The following is an 11,041-nucleotide window of genomic DNA, read 5'->3' as shown; positions in this document are numbered from 1 at the left end:
TTCCCTGTGTCACGCCCACAGCACGCGGTCATAGGCAACGTGGAGCCCGTTCTCCGCTGAGGACAGAGGCACCGAGAGGACGGAAAGGGCGTAGGATCTTGTGTACTTCTCAAGGGTAGGAAGTGTGCAGCCGGGACCGAACCACGCAATCTGACGTCAGACTCTTCACTCTTCCCAAATCCTGGTGTCATTGATACAAGTCATTTGTCCTGGCGTGGAACTCTCTGTGGGATGTCCTAGGTCCGAATGCGTGGGACGCGGGGCACATCAGCAGGCGGGGCGGCGCGCCCACCTGGAAGGCAGCGAGGCCTGACGGAGCGCACACTTGGCCTGTGCTCAGACCCTGGCCACCTGCTTCAAGGCTGCTTGGCCGGCCGGCGTCAGGCACTTCGGCTCCTGACATCTGCGGTGGCTTTGTCTGCTTGGAGGAGGCGATCACGTGGGAGGGAGCAGAGGCTGGGGGCAGCTTGGCAGAGAGGCGAAACTGTGTTATTTTTGGTGATCCATTTAATTGCTGGCCACAGGGCAAGGTTTGGGAGATGAAAAATTTAATTTCAAACGAAGCCCTATGAAAACTATTTCCAAGAACTCCTATCTTTGTGGGCACTCTTAATAAGGGGGCACACAGTGTTATCAGCTCATTACGTGTCTCAGCCAATCCAAGTTCTGGGGCCTGGAAGCCCAAGCTCGGGGTGCAGGCAGAGTGGGTGACAAGCGGGGGCCCGCTTCCTGGTTTCCAGATGGTCATCTGCTTGCTGGTCCTCCCATAGTGGGGAAGGGGTGGGTAGGGAGAGAGAGGGAGGGAGAGGGTGGAAGGGGTGGGGAGGAGGGAGAGGGAAGGAAGGAAGGAGGGATGAGGGAGAGGAATGGAGGGAGGGAGAGAGCCAGAAGGGCGGGAGGGGTGGGGAGGAGGGGAGAGGGAGAACTCTGTTGCCTCTGCCTACGAGGGCGGGAGTCCATCCATGAGAGGCCTACCCTGGAGCTAAGCAGCACCTCCTAGTCCCATCCCGCTGGTAGGAATGTTGGAGGGACACACGTGAGCCGCGGTGGCACCAAGCTGTTTCCCACAGCCTCTTTGGGGTGACCTGAAGCGCACAGGCTGTGTCAGGACCCGCAACAGCTTCTGGCCTCCCTTGTCCTGTCAGACTTCAGCGGCCAGCCGTTGACACAGGGCAGACCCAGAGTCTGCAGATGTGACTCCAGAGCCTCTGGGAAGCGCGGGAGATGCTGAAATGGGAAGGGGGCACAGTTTGGACACAGAGGGCCACTCCCCTGCCGTCAGGGGTCTTCAGCAGGAGTCACAGGAGAATCCCTACAGAGCGAAGTGGGAACAGCACCATGTGACCGGACTTGCCCGCCGTCGGCGTGGAGGCCCCACAGCCACAGAGCCTCGGGTCTGCAAGGGACAGGGACTCGTTTTTGTCTGATCCCCTAACACTGCTCATTACCACTGGCATCAACCCATTCCATATCAGGGCAACTTCTATATGTTAAAAGTGTCATTTCTCTCCAACCGGGTTAAACAAGAGATGGGACATTCTGGGGTCCTGGATGGATGGGGACGTTTTGTAGCCTTTGCATTTTCTGAACTTTGAAATGCCTGAAGACACTCAAAAAATACATGGCACTAAAGCGTTGGGGTAAATGCTGCATTGAAATCTGTGTGTGTCCATTGTAGCTGGACTTATGGTCCACACCCCCCCCCCAGCACATGCCCTCTGCACACAGTAACCCCCAGATGTGGGGACGGAGCCATGCAGCAGGCCGAGTGACCCGCGTCTTCCACCTTCCTCGTCAAACATGTCCACCCTTTACCGGTCCTGCTCATAGCCCCTCAAGGGCTGCCCTGGTCGGAGGGCTAAACAGGGCCCAGAACTAGCAGGAAATGCCTCGTGCCTCATGATCAGAAGGAGGAGGCCATGACTTCTCTTGTCCTTGACCTCGAGTTCCACCAACACCCTTCGGTCTTGCACATTCATCGCTGTTAATTTTATCTTCCTATTGGGCTTCTTGGAATTAAGGTGATATCAGTTTCCCTTAAGATTTGTCCCATCACTTCTCCCTGTCAAGATCATGGGGTCCTTAAGAGCACAGATCATCTGTAATTCATCTGTATTCCTGGGAGAATGCTTTGCAAGTATTAGTCATGGGATGTATGGAAAACTGTGGCAGATAACCACTCCTGAACCTCACTTAGTTTTTGTTGACTTAGAAAGAGTATGGATTTTGAAGACCACTCGGTACTTTGATCATCCTGTTTGGTGTGTAATCTAAACACAGACGTCCCCCCTCCCCCAGACCGCTGGGTTTCACCGGTGGCCCCAGGGAAGTCACCTCAGTCATCTTTTCTGTGAAATGAAGGGGTTGTCTTGATGGCCTGTGAGGATCCTTCCACTTGTAATAATCCACTGACTGTGATTCCGGGTGCCACTGTCCTTTTGGGGTTGGGATCACGTGGAGAGAGTCTTCGGTGGCCGTGCACTCCCGCAAGCCTGCTGCCTCAGGAATCTTGCTCTGTAGACGGAGTCCCCCACAGGGCAGGGATGCCTGGGAAGAAGCCCCAGATCTGTGTGTTTCTCCAGTGGCCCCAAAGCAGCTCCTCCTTTATGAATGTTTCTGTGGAGTTTTCAGGCCCTCACCTAAGTTTTAACATCCATACACAAAACTGAGAAAACAGACAGAAATGTCGTCAGCCATTTAAACCTCTGGGTTTTCAAAGTTAAATATTCCCAGCAAGATAATATTTTGCTGATATTTTTTTAAAGAAAAGGAAAAGTATGTATCCAAATTTATGTATGCATGCATCCATGACACATGCCCTCTGGACGCAGGGTTCCAGACGGATCTGGGGAGGAGAGGACACATTAAATCAAGGCTGGAGTTTGATGAAGACCTTAGACTAGACAGTCACCCTTCTGGGTGGAGACAGTGTGTGATTTAAAGCTATTTCAGGACTGTCTTCTTACCTAAGAGTGAGCAGAGAATTCAGAGGTTGTCTGGGTTTTCATCAGGAGCAGGGGCGACAGTCCCCCTGAAAAATGTCTAAAGGGACAGCACGACACTGAAGCCAGCATTCCGTTTGGTTTTCTTGCAAGGCGTGCCTGTTGAATGTACTGCTCACATGCGTCCACCCTGTGCGAGCCCATAACGGTGCCTACTGAGAAATACCCTTCATCTTCACTGAAGTCGTTATGATTTTTCATTTTATGAGCCAGGAACCTAAGGCCCCAAAAGATTGTTTCTCGCCCAAAGAGTGAAGTTGATATTTACTAGTGCCTACTAATTGCTCGGATCTGTACATCATCTCATTTACTGTCGAAGCCTACTTAGACCTAGGTATCACTATTTCAATCGAAGGTTTAGGTAAATTAAGTCACGTGCAGGTTATAGTGCAAGGGAATGCTAGAACTCAGGTTTGCTCTGGAAAAATAATCTTTCCAATATAACTGACTATACCTTACATCTTTTTCTTATCTGTTTGAAATGCAGTGAAGAGTTTTAGTGATGAGAAATACTCAGTGAATATGTTCTATGAGAAAAATGTCAGAATAGGAGAAAAACTATAATTCTAGGTGCCTCACTGTGCTTACTTTTGTGGGATTTCAGGAGTTTTGGGTGCATTGAGCTGCATGGTCCTCCAGCCGTTTTGGTTCAGTAGACAGGGAAGGTCAGAAGTCCCCCTAGTTACTGTGTCCAGGAGGCTAGACGGTGTGGAGTTCAAAGGAGAATTCAGGGTAAGAGGAGAACATCTCTAAAGTTTGGGAATTCTGCAAATGAAAGAGAGTGTCAGACATGTTCAAGGCTGCCACAGTGTGACTCTTTGAAAATAGGGTATAGTAATTACGTATATGTCTTCAAGGCTGTAGGGTGAATTTTTTAAATTGGAACTTCCTGCAGGAACAAGGCTACTTGGGGCCCCAGGTATACGTGGGTCACCTGGCAAAGCTTTGGAGGAAAGACTACATGGAGGGATTGGCCTTAGCTGTTACAGCAAGAAGGAATCCAACATTAAGATCTGGGATCTGGGATCTGAAAAGAGCAACTTCCTTCTTCTTTTCTTTTTTTCTTCCTTGACTCTAAACATGTGTTTGAAGGATCACATCAGTCTTGTTTACAACAACATCTATAGTATATACAACAATTCCTGCTCATAGGAGGGTCTCAGTAAATACATGATTATTACAGAGTCACTAAATAATGTAGTGGATAAGTGAGTGATAAATGAAATAAAGAAAGAGTGAATGCTACATTCTTGGTCTCATCATTTATATAACTGTAGTCAAATGGTTCATTCATAAACATCTCATTTGCATTTAACAACAACAAAATAACCCTATCAAAAATTGAGCAAAGTATTTGAGTAGACATTTCTCCAAAGAAGAGCTACAAATACCCAATAGGCACATGCAAAGATGCTCAACATCACTAGTTACTAGGGAAATGCAAATCCACACCACAGTGAGATGGCACCTCCCACCTACAATGTTAGCTTCTAGCAAAGGACAGACCATAGTAAGTGCTGAAGAGGATGTGGAGAAGTTGGAGCCCTGCTGCACTGTAACTCAGAAACTGGTGTAGCCATTGTGGAAAAGTTGTGAAGTTTCTTAAAAATTAAAAATAGAATTGCTATTATGGAAATCCCACTTCTGGGTCTGTATTCAAAAGAATTTAAAGCAGGATCTTGGAGAGATATTTGCACACCCATGTTATCATGGCATTATTCACAATAGCCAAGAGGTAGAAGCAACACAGGTATTCATCAACCGATAAATGGGGAAACAAAATGTGATACACACACACACACAGACACACACACAATGGAATACTATTCAGCCTTAAAAAAGAAGTTAATTTTGTCACATGCTATAACACGGATCAACTTGGAGGACATTATACTAAGCCAAATAAGCCAGTTCTGTATTGTTAAAACAAACAAACAAACAGGAAGGACCTAGAATATTCGAAACAAATTTGATAAAGAACAAAGTTGGAGGACTTGCGTTACCTGATTTCAAGACTGACTATAAATCATCTGTAGTCAAACAGTGTATTATAGCATACAGAGAGCCATAGAGATTACTGGAAGAGAATAAATACACCTGCATCATGTGTATGGTTAACATACTTTCAATAAAGGTGTCCAGTACTTCAATGGGGATGGGATAGTCTCTTCAACTACTCTGGTTGGAACGACCAGATATGCACATGTCTCCACAACTTGAAATGAGTCAAAAACCTAACTGTAAAAGATAAAACTGTAAAATGTTTAAAGAAAACAATTTTTATTTTTTGCAAGATTGAAGAGGCTGATGCTTCCTTAGGACACAAAATTCACTAAATGTAAAAGAAAAGAATTGGTAAGTTTGACTTCCTTCACATTAAAAACTTACTCTTCAAAAGGCACTGTTCAGATGAAAAGTCAAGTCACGGATTTGGAGGAAACATTGGCAATACATCTATCCAACAAAAGGATTTGTAACCAAAATACATCACAACTCTAAAAAGTCAACAATAAAATAAGATGAATAACTCTATAATAAAGAGAGTAAAGAACTGAGCAGAAACTTCACAAGAAGGTCTATGATAACGGACCCTAAGCACATGAAAGTTACCTGACATCACTAGCTATCAAGGAAATGAAAATTAAAACCACAGTGAAATACCACCTCATACCCACTAGAACGACTAAAAGAAAAAAGGTGGGCGATTCCTAATGTTGGTGAAGAGGAGAGGCAGTTGGAACTCACATGCCCCTATTGAGCATATTAAACATCACAACCACTTTGGGAAAGGGCTTATCTGATTCTTATGAAGTTACACATACAGCAATCCCACTCCCAGCTGGATGACCCAGAGAAACAAAAACATATGTCCATACAAACTTTGTAAACAAATGTTAATAGCAACTTTATTTATAATAGTTCCAAACTGGGAACAACCCAACTGTCCAAGAATGGATGAACACACAAACGTGTTGTACACCCGCACAAGGAAAACGTGTTCAGCAATAAAGAGACCATAACCACTGACAGATACAAGATGAATCAGTTTCAGAAATGTCTTATTGCACAAAACAAGCCAGACATGAAAGAGCATTTTCTGTGTGATTCCAACGACATGATTCCAGAGCAGGCAACACTAACCTACGGTGAGAACAATGAGACCAGTGGTGAAGCACGGACCGATGGCAAAGGGGAACAAGGATCTTTCCAGAATATCCTGGTTGTGGTGGTTACCCAGGTGAAGCATTTGTCCAAACCTATCAAACTCCACACTTAACACAAGTGCATCTGCTGATAAAAGCCCCTACAAAGTGTGTGTGCCATGAGATAAAATGAGACACAGCAAGTTCCTACATTGGATTGGGGCCAGGGGGTTTCTCAGAAAACACCATATGCATGTCCTAAGACTGTCGGCTAAACGGCACGAAGTCTGCAGTTTTCTGTCGACAACATACAGTTATATTTTTCTTAATTTGTGACCTTAATGCTTTTTATTTTTTAGAATTCACCTTAATTTCTGAAAGAGTGAAAAGCACATTGGAAAACCCCTTCTCACTCACTCCATGCTTCTTTCCGGGACTCATGACCTGGAAAGTTCATCCCTCACCGCATTTGACAAAGGATTTGAAACAAGGCTTGAAAAGCTCTGATAGCTTGGAGGTGGGAGGTGCCTCACGTGTAGGAACACCTGCCCCGTCATCCCCAGGAGGGACTTACGGACGCGCCCGCCCCGGACAGGCAAACCCACAGCGCCCATCCCAGAAGGCGCAGCTGTCCACGCGAGCGCAGACTCTTGTGTGCCACTCCCGTGCATCGTGGAGACCCCGTGGATTGTGGGGACCGTCCCTAATGTGCAAAGGTCACGATTCCCCTTAATTCTCCTCTGCCTGCTTCCGTGGCTGCAGAAAGGATTTGCACCTGCCTCCTTGGTGGGGCACCTAGCGGTGTGCTTGCCACCGCGTGACGTGCTTGGAAGGCAGAGTGTGTACCGGCAAGACGTGGCTGCCTCGGTGTGGGCCACCACGTGACTCCGTCTCCCAGGACACGGCGCCAGGAACCCGAGCCCGGGGCAGCCTGGCCACCGCCGCCGGCCATGAGTGACCCACGGCCCCTCAGTCCCGCCGTCGGGAGTCTGGCTGGAGCGCACGCGAGCGCGTGTCCACACACGAGCGGACTCTGGCACACGGGCACACACCGCGACAGCCCTGGTGCCCCGAGCGTCCCTCTGCCCCGCGGCCAGGCGCAGCCTCAACGGCACTGCTTCTTGTTTTCTTCACCAGAAATTTGGGGAACTAGTTAAATTTGAAAGACAATTCTACTTTCAGCCAGGCAGCCTTTTACTAACGACCTAGCATTCCTTGTACAAGAGCACAGTAAGATTTATAGAATGAACGGGACAGAGCGTGGCAGCAGCTGGGGCGCAGGGACCCAAGTTGGGTCTGGGGAAGCCCGGGGCCCCTCGCGGGTGCGGACGGCGACTGGCGGGGCGGGAGGGCGCTCAGGGCAGGTGACAGCAGGAGCAAAGGCCCCAAGGTACGGGATGCGTCTGGGGAATAAATAACTGCTTCTTATGACCTCTTTTAGAGTTGGCCCTAGAGTCCGCCTGTAAAGCTGTTTTGCTCTTTGAAGAGAAACAAGATCACTTAGGGTTTTTGCAGTTTTATTTTTTATTAGAAAAAAAAAGAAAATAAATACAACTAGTACTATTCCCGCCCTTCCCAAGAATGTGAGGCCGGGCTAGTTAAACATTTGGGGTTTATTTGAGGAATCCTGTTAAACACAGGGAATTATTATTATTGTTTTTTAAACAGCTGCTGAATTTTATTTTATTTTAAGTTTTTTTTTATTTTTTAGAACTATTTATTTATTTATTTGGGAGAGAGAGAGAGGAGGGAGGGGCAGAGGGAGAGAGAGAATCTCAAGCAGACTCCGTGCTGAGCGTGGAGTCTGATGCGGGGCTCGATCTCATGACCCTGAGATCATGACCAGAGCGGAAATCAAGAGTCAGACACGGAACCGACTCAGCCACACAGGCGCCCCAAACATGAATTACTTTTAAAATGAAAGAAGAAAAGAAAAACTCAAATGATTTAGCAGAAGTCGGTCATAGCAGTAACAAGACAGAAGACTCGGAGGACAGCCGAGTGGAGGTGTTTCGGTCGGTCAGGGGTCTGCAGACTTCTGTCGTGGCAGCGAGCAAGCACTTGGGCTGTGTGGGGCCTTGGGGTCCACCTGCTGTCTGCAATCCACAGCTGCCATTGGTCAGTGACCCCACAAACACCATCCATGCCAAAGGGCTGAAGCTGTGTTCCAATAAAGCTTTGTTTCTGGACGCTGAAATTTGAATTTTTTACAAGTTTTATGTATCAAGAAATATTCTTCTGACTTTTCAACCTCTTAAAAGTGTGAAAAACTCCAGGCCATTTGTGTTAGGACATCAAGTGGGATCAGCACGTTTGGCTCTAGAGCGTGGATGGAGGGAACGGAAGACCAGGCTTCATGCTTCCCACGGCGGAGAAGGCTGAACAAGACAAACGCTGAGTTCTGTGCACTCTGTGCTCTGCACCTTCCTCTTCGTCATTTGAAACAGAAACCGAAAAGAAAGGTAAAAAACATTCTTTCCTTGTGCCTGGACCTACCAAGCCTGGGCACAGGTCTGTGCCATGGGCCGTGGTTGCCAACCCTGGTTCTGGGTTCTCTGCTTAGTTCCAGGGGAGCAGAGAAAGTGGGACAGCCTCTTGCCCTAGGACCCCAGCAGACGGGCGTGACCTGGGGAGACAAGCCGCTGCGGGGGCGCTGCCCGCATCCTACAGGGACGTCGGACCAGCTCTAGCTGCCAGTTTCCCGCTGCTTTCTGCCCACTGTATGTGTCCGAAGCTGGGACATACTGGGACTGTGCCAGCCATCCGAATCCGAAGCCAGAGGTCCATCCCAACCTGACGGAGAGCAGGAGCGGTTTGTGGGGCCTGAGGAGCGGCACGGCCACGTTTGAACAAATGTGGGTGACTTCCCACAAGGGCTAATGTTAACTCCATTTCCACCAACCAGGACTCGGATGGTTAGCCCGTGGTACGAGGAGAGCCAGGAAGGACTTCCTTGCCACACCTGCACATCTGGGGAGAGGTGGGGCAGAGGAAGGGTGGGGGGCGGGCAGCGGAGCTGCAGCGTGGACCGGGGCACCCACACACATGGCCGTGAACACGAGGCATGGGGGTCACCCGCCTCCCCCACTCAGAGCACGCGTGCTTGGAGACAATGACACTTTCTCTAATGGGCCCTCTGACCTGACTTTATGTGGACACCATGTCTCTGAAAGGGGGGAGTGGAAAAGTCATTCTTTTTGTCAGACCGTGTGTTTTGCATGAATATCACTTAGATGAAAATCTGCACAACCTCAGCAGATCTCTGTTGACCCCTTAGAGGGAAAACGCGGTTGAGCTGAGAGGAGCAGGGAGCGTGCACATGGCCCCGCTGTTGGGTCCCAGTAAGACCGGAATCGCCCACCAAAGCCTTTGCTCAGCGCAGAAAGGATCTGGGATCGCCATGGCAACCCTGTTGCTCAGGCTCCCAGGGCACATTCTTCAGGAAAAAATATGATTGTTTGCTTGAGATTTTCAAAGCTGCCTACAACTTTAAAGCATGTTAATTTTGCTTGAACTTTAATTATTGATAAAATCTGTTCAGAGGGTAGATCTGTTCTGAAAAACAGAGCAAAACCCGAACTGCAGAATGCCATGGGGTGAGCCTGTGGGAGCAGGACAGGGGGAGATGGGGAGGGGGCGCTGGCCTGGCTCTTCCTGGGGAGCCGGGTTGGGAGGAGGGGGCCGCCTGGGCCCTGCTCCCCGTGGTTACACGGGGCGGACGACGATGGTGCAGTGCTCAGCGTGACACAGCTGACACCACACGGGCCTCCTGTCCGGACAACCGCAAGCAGGGCTTCGAGGCTCGGGCTGGGGGGCCCCGCAGTCCAGGGGTCAAGGTCAGTCTGGCTGAGGGCGGGATGTCAGAGCGCGGGAAGGCCTGTTCTGAGGCCTGGCGCACGCCACGGATCTCACGACTGGCCGCTGCGTTCGTATTTGATTCAGGGTGGGGTGCGTTTTAATGTGGCTGAGAAAGGTTTGCCCTGTTTTATCTTCAGTGGACATTTCCTCAAATTACCTGCGGGGTCCTTCCTGTCTTCCCACTCGTGAGGCTGGATGTGAGGGAGGACGGGGCCCCTCGACTGGGCCTCAGTCCCAGATAAGGACGATGAAACCGGCGGCCCCGATTAGGGCGCCCGCGGACCAGCTCAGGGCACCTCATGGCTACAACCTTGTAGGAAAACCCCTGAAACACAAATCGGAGAGTAAACCTTCAGAGCTGTCCACTAACGGGTGTGAGTCCCCCCGGAGGGACGAAGGGGCCAGCATGGAACGCGGGAATGCTGTCCCGTGGAGTTCGGGTGGGTCAGAGTCCGCCCTGGGTGGCATTCCCAAGCCCTCCGGTGCCCGGGGGGAATCCGCTGCAGGTGGGGGTGGGGGAAAGGGGCGGGGCGAGGGGTGGGCCCGCCTGGAGCCCAGGTCCCACCCACCCAGTCCCTGCGGCCACAAAGCAGCGCTAACTTCCTTCCGGAGTTCTAATGAAGGAATACAAACAGCATAGAGTAGGTTCTTTTTGTTTCCGATCAGCTAAGACATTTCTTTCTTTACCTTCTGAACAGACAAGCAGAGACTGATGAACGATGATACTAATTCAGCTAAGTTTTCCTCCTCCCATTGGCGATGTTTACTCTGGGAGAGCCCGCTCTGTCAGCAATTCAGCGGGAGGCCCGAGTCACCCCGGCCCTGACCTGGCCCTGACCCTGCCCTGACCCTAGCCATGGCACTTACCCTAGCCCTGGCCCTGACCCCTGTCCTGTCCCTGACCCCAGCCCTGTCCCTGACCCCAGCCCTGACCTTGATCCCAGCCCTGACCTGGCCCTGACCCTGATCCTGGTTCTGACCCTGATCCCAGCCCTGACCTGGCCCTGACCTTAGCCCTGACCCTGATCCCAGCCCTGA

The 11,041-nt window shown here is 49.9% G+C and overlaps 1 long non-coding RNA gene across 1 annotated transcript in view; it reads right to left on the bottom strand.

Moving 5' to 3' along the window:
- Positions 1-8,034: 8,034 nt before the first annotated feature.
- Positions 8,035-11,041, bottom strand: part of LOC118001897 — a 3,809-nt gene continuing 802 nt past the window's right edge. The window contains exons 2-3 of the long non-coding RNA XR_004676872.1: positions 10,161-10,328; positions 8,035-8,574 (exon numbers count right to left, since the gene is read on the bottom strand). This is a non-coding gene — a long non-coding RNA (uncharacterized LOC118001897). The remainder of the gene's footprint in view (positions 8,575-10,160; positions 10,329-11,041) is intronic.

Source organism: Mirounga leonina, unplaced genomic scaffold (assembly GCF_011800145.1).
Source record: "Mirounga leonina isolate KUSES-001 unplaced genomic scaffold, KU_Mleo_1.0 Mir_55, whole genome shotgun sequence".
Lineage (NCBI taxonomy): Eukaryota > Metazoa > Chordata > Mammalia > Carnivora > Phocidae > Mirounga > Mirounga leonina.
The sequence above is the reverse complement of the archived record's forward strand: the minus strand, read 5'-3'. Positions and strand labels throughout refer to the sequence as shown.